Source organism: Crinia signifera, chromosome 4, assembly GCF_055691185.1.
Source record: "Crinia signifera chromosome 4, ASM5569118v1, whole genome shotgun sequence".
NCBI lineage: Eukaryota > Metazoa > Chordata > Amphibia > Anura > Myobatrachidae > Crinia > Crinia signifera.
Genome location: NC_139220.1, coordinates 39,645,169 through 39,651,236, shown reverse-complemented (window position 1 = coordinate 39,651,236; position 6,068 = coordinate 39,645,169). Strand labels below are relative to the sequence as shown.

Below are 6,068 nucleotides of genomic sequence, written 5' to 3'. Positions count from 1 at the left end.
CGCAGTGTGAGTCTCCAAGCGGAGAAGGCTGCAGGAGGAAGCGGCTCTTGCTGCATCTCATTAACCGGCTGAACGGCAACATCATTTCCTAAAGACAAGCGGAGGAAAGAGAGAGCGGGCGCTGCGGTGCTGACCCTTCCATCCAGTGAAAGTTTGAAACGCCAGCAAACATCTACTGGTAAGAGCTTAAAAGGGGAGAGGACGGACACTGTTTCACCATATTTAAAAACAGAAGTCCTTGTTCCCAGTCTGGCTTCAAAAATACCGCTTTTTGCCAAGCACTACCCTGCAACATTAATTATAGTGTGCACACTAGCCATCTGTATCTACACCTGGTCTCAGTAAAATAAGTGGACACTGTAAGCCCTATATAGGGAACTGAATCCTATACATTTGTGTATATCCATCTGCTAGACCCTAATAAAAGGGCAAAGAAGAAAGTCACACTTGTGGAAAAATCTAAGTAAATATTTGCACCGTAATTAATCGGATGTGCTTTTATCTACCAACTGTTTACTTTTATTCTTATTTTTATTTTTACATTTTATTTATTTTTCATGCATTATTGTGTATTAATTGTGCGGTGCTATAGTTACGCTGCTGAGGAAGCTGTTGGGTATCCTATCTAGTGTAAACACTGGGGTTTTTTGTCAGAGGAAGAATCCGACAAAAGAAAGAAAAAACGCTTTTTGGGCGCACTCCTTTGTTATAAATGTAATATGATAATTTTAAAACATAGCTTTTATTTAGACTTTATTTAAAATAGATGGCACAAAAGTAATTGGGTATTAAAATATTAAGATGTAGTGTGATCCTTGGACTGGTTTAGTTCCAGGGATATTCGCAGTTTAGTCACACAATTAATTTATCATTAAAGCACTGATGTTATCAGAGGTATGATTACCAATGATTATAGGCAGTGAAATGATTCGATTCCCCTAAGTATGAACAATATTGTGCTTAATAGCGTCACCTAGATTGGTGGTATGGGGGAAAGAAAAAGATATCACAGCCTCTATATAGGTTTATAAATTCTTTAATAGACACTCTCTCTGGCAGTCATGTTACAGGTGTTTGTTTAATACGGCGGCTTGTACCCCTAATTTTAATATTGCCACACCTGGGCTTCCCCAGGGGTCTCCCACCTGGGTACTGTCCTGGCCCTCCACTGCTTGGCTTCCAAGTTCGGGGAGGGTTTGGGCAGACCAGTGGGGTATGGTGGCAATATATTAGGGTTGGTATCTGATCACAAAAAGCCTGTTGGGCTGCAAAGGGAGGTGGCTCACCAGGCGCAGCACATAAGTCACACTATTCCTGACAACAGTATATAAATATATTAAATTTTGGTGGTTGTGCTGATATTTTTTGGGAAAAAAAGGGGGGGTTTGTTGCTGGGTATTTTAACTACTAAAGAAAAGCAGAAAAAGGCAGCAAAAACAGGGGGGGCAGAACAATTGTGTGTTTACACAAGAATTGGTTGGTAACAGAGTTGTCACTGGGTATTACATATCTTGAAGAGGATAATCAGCAAAATGAGTAATTAGCAATTAGGTTGTCACCAATTATTTAGGCAGCTGATGAGAAAAAATAGCGTCAAACAGACCTTAATCAGTTTCTGTGTTTCACTGGATACATTTAGTTTCCATAGGATACAAAGTAGATAACTGTATCTGGTCACTCATCTATAGCAATTGCATGTTGCTTTTTGTAGCGATATGCGAGGTATAATGACAGACACTCTGTGCACGGTATGAAGGTTGCTAAACACAGTCTAATTGTAGTTAGAAATAGTACAAACCCTGTTTAGGTCAAAATAAGCTCATAAATAATTTGTAGAGCACATCTCCGAGGAGAGATAGTCACACTGTGGACAGGTATAGTTAACAGAACAGGGAGCGCTAACCGACTGCTTACTGCAGTGCCGGTGCGCTTGTCTGACCTGATGCCGCTGCCTGTGTTAGCGGCTTGACGGAGAAGGAGTTCCTGGGTTGTAGCGCTGGCTCTCGGCGAAACTGTGAACGGAGACAGAGACCGGAGCTGGACGCGTGAAAAGCTGGATACCTGGTCGCTCGCTGGCTGAGCCGGAGCTCCCTGGGGAGCGTGTGAGAGGCGGCGTATAGACGCTGTGAGTTGCTGCCGGTACTAGGTTGACGGTCAGAGAGGTGAGAGGCTGGACATCGGGGCTGTGGACACGTGTTTCGCCTATAGGGCTTCTTCCTGCAGTGCCCGAAAAAAACCCCAGTGTTTACCATTGATTCTAAACGCTGGGCGCACCGCCAACCAAGTAACTACCAGAATTTATCAAGTACAGTAGTTTTTCAAGTTGGTATCATAATTATTACACAGATTGACAGTCTGTGCGGATCTTCAACCCCTTCTTATCCTATCTAGTGTGCCAAGAGACAGCAATGGATCACACGAGGGTACAGTGATTCCCCTGCTTTTTGTAGCGGGCGCCGCATTTTTCTATCACAAAAATGCGGTAAAAACCTCATTATTGAGGTTTTTACCGCATTTTGGTATGCAGAAAAACCCACACGTCGGGTTACCGCTGTGGGGCTATCACCAGCTTTTAGCCTATCGGCTTATTACCGCATCCTCTGCCGATACTTGGCTGAGAAAGCCGCCCAGTGTGCGGCGAAACGCGTTCCAGCAAGGACCATAGGAGGGACGCTCTCTACAACAGAATACCCGCTAGACGCTGAGGCGACTACATACACTCCCTCCAAGCCGCAAAGTCCATCGCTACCCACGGACGCTGTGGCAGAGCGCAGTGTGAGTCTCCAAGCGGAGAAGGCTGCAGGAGGAAGCGGCTCTTGCTGCATCTCATTAACCGGCTGAACGGCAACATCATTTCCTAAAGACAAGCGGAGGAAAGAGAGAGCGGGCGCTGCGGTGCTGACCCTTCCATCCAGTGAAAGTTTGAAACGCCAGCAAACATCTACTGGTAAGAGCTTAAAAGGGGAGAGGACGGACACTGTTTCATAATATTTAAAAACAGAAGTCCTTGTTCCCAGTCTGGCTTCAAAAATACCGCTTTTTGACAAGCACTACCCTGCAACATTAATTATAGTGTGCACACTAGCCATCTGTATCTACACCTGGTCTCAGTAAAATAAGTGGACACTGTAAGCCCTATATAGGGAACTGAATCCTATACATTTGTGTATATCCATCTGCTAGACCCTAATAAAAGGGCAAAGAAGAAAGTCACACTTGTGGAAAAATCTAAGTAAATATTTGCACCGTAATTAATCGGATGTGCTTTTATCTACCAACTGTTTACTTTTATTCTTATTTTTATTTTTAAATTTTATTTATTTTTCATGCATTATTGTGTATTAATTGTGTGTTATTTGTAATACTGTGTGTTTAATAAATTTTTATCATCCTGGTACCCAAGAGCGCCCCACGTTTTTGTTTGTGTTTCTGTAATTTTAGAGGTTGGCAATCCACTCACGTGGTGGCTGGGTAGCAAGTTACACCCCAGTTATCTCTAGCGCCTAAGGCAAATTTTCTCTTGTGTTTGAAAAATGTCAGGCAGGAGCTGATTGGTTGGTTGTATATCACTCTCCATTTTATCCCTTTTGAAGCTTAGTGCATCTGGCAATAGAGCTGGAATGCCCATATAGGCATGTAGAACCCATAATGTCTTCCTAAATATATAAAATTACAAAAATTGCATAAATGTTTAAAATAGGGATGCAATTGTAATAAGGCGCCTAGTGAATTATGCTGCTTGGCCTATACCTTTGCTTAACTCTTAAGCCTAGAAATAACTCACACTGAAACCTTATACTAAAAATAAGACATGGACACCAAGTGCGTAAGTTTAAAGGTCATGGAAATATTTATTATAAGTGGTAGGACCCTATTTGTTAAGGGATGGCAAAGAAAGCACTTGAGACCAGCACCCCCGTGCGGATGCCACTCATGGCAGCGACCGTGTCGCTCCAATCCGCTAACCTCACTCAAATGTGGGTACAGCCTGCGCTGTGACGGGTATGCCACACCCCTCCTATGGCCTGACAAGGACACCTCCAGGAAGTGCCCGGGACTCGCCCGCCATCCTGGCAGGGGGGTGGGCCAATACCACACAGAGACCACCTGACACCCCACCTGAGTGCTGGTCGAGAGCGCCTTTTTGCTGATTTATAACTAAAGCTATCAAATCTAAATTTGGTGAAAGGCCTTTGAGCCAGGTAGCACAAGAGAAAGGGAAGGGAGGGTGGGAATCCAAACTCAAAGAGGAAGCCCTTCCTGGCAACTTGCCTATATATACCCCTCTTCTAAGCTCACTCCCACCAGCTACCTGATAGGCAGATCTAGCTGCCACTCACCTGTGATTTCCTTTTGGCCTCTACCCTATCTTTCAATAGCTTTATTTACAATCACAAATTCACAGGCTCTTAGATGCACTCGGGCCTATGCGGCCCTTGTTTTATACACTTATAATTTATGGCCAACCATGCGCCCAGCTGATGTCTGTCTGGTGGTCATCTGGCCCTGAATACACTTAGGGCGGGATGTTCTATCACAAAAATGAGGTAAAAACCTAATTATTGAGGTTTTTACCGCATTTTGGTATGCAGAAAAACCCACACGTCGGGTTACCGCTGTGGGGCTATCACCAGCTTTTAGCCTATCGGCTTATTACCGCATCCCCTGCCGCCACGTACGGACCCCCGCCACCTGCACTGGCCGTGCCACTCCCCCCTTACCTGTGTCCGTGCAGGTGGAGCAGCAACCTGGTACTGCAGGAGGGGAGAGCTGCCAGGACCTGCTCACCTCCCACCGGCTGCTTCACAAAGGGCAGCTCTTATCACAAGACCTGCCCTTTGTCATATTAATAGCATATGTTAGAGCATATGTGATCAGGATCTATGTGGAGACCGATGGAGCGGGGCGGTAAGAGGCGGTAGATCTTAGAGCATCCTGCCCCAAATCAGGTGTTATAGCCTCTTCTGCATGGTTTGCTAGCACTGTGTAGCAGGAGGTCTCTACCACCCTGCGTAGTTATACAGCTGCTGACAAAGAACTTTTGAACCGCACACACTGCGATATGAAGCAAAAATGCCTGTGATACTACAGTGCATGCAGCCACAGATCAATGAGATAAAACAAGTCTGTAATGGATGAAAATGTAGAAATAAGCTTCTCCAGAAATGCAATCTTATGTATTTAAAATCTGTAGCTGGCGCTGTTGCTGGTCACAAATGCGATAGTTTTTCACATGATATCACATGAGCAAACACATGGTACAAGAGATAAAATGTGTCCCTTTTTGACTTACAGTGGTGCCTGTTGATGTGGTTGGACGATTGATGCACAGGCAATACAACAGTGGCTATCTTCCGCCTGCACTGCAAGTATGGGCAGTTTGGTCTCCAGCGTGACAAGGGGCTTGATTCAGGTTCACTCGCAAAACACATTTTGGCCCTGATTCTGGTTTGTTTACAAAAGCAAATTACTTTAACCCCTTGAGTGGTGGGTTTTGCAGGGGCAGGACCAGGGGCATAAGTTAGTTCCAGTTGCCCGGAGGCAAGATATATATTGGTGCCCCCCCCCCCCTCACATACAACCCTATATAACCTTATATAAAATATATATTTCTGTTAAGATAGATAGAAATAGAGCACATATATATTTCAGAACTCTGCCACAGAAGCAATATAGTTGGCTTTTAAATAACTGATTTAAATTTCCAGGGGGAGGAGAGGTGCCCCCTTGGGAGCAGGAGCCCGGCGGCAGGTGACTCCATTGCCTTCCAGAGTTCTGCCTCTGGGCAGGACAAACCTACCAGGGCAGGTTTGTCCTGCCCCAGCAAAACCCACCACAGGAAGTTATAAGCCCCCCCCCTCACCTCTGCTCCGGCGTTAGTAAGCCAGAGCTTCCCTGCCGTCGCTGTCCCTGCTGCATTAGCCAGCCGCCTGTCACATTCAGCAGTGACGTCAGCAGCAGGCTGGGGGATGTTCGCGGCGGCTCGGGAGGACTCGGGTGCCTAAACGCTCCCGAGTCCCCCCCGAGCCGCGCTGACCATACCCGAGAATGCCGCCGACATCACTGTA

At 45.6% G+C, this 6,068-nt stretch overlaps 1 pseudogene; it reads right to left on the bottom strand.

Annotated features, from left to right (window-relative positions):
* Positions 1-1,108: 1,108 nt before the first annotated feature.
* Positions 1,109-1,227, bottom strand: LOC146076108 (5S ribosomal RNA; annotated as a pseudogene).
* Positions 1,228-6,068: the final 4,841 nt, after the last annotated feature.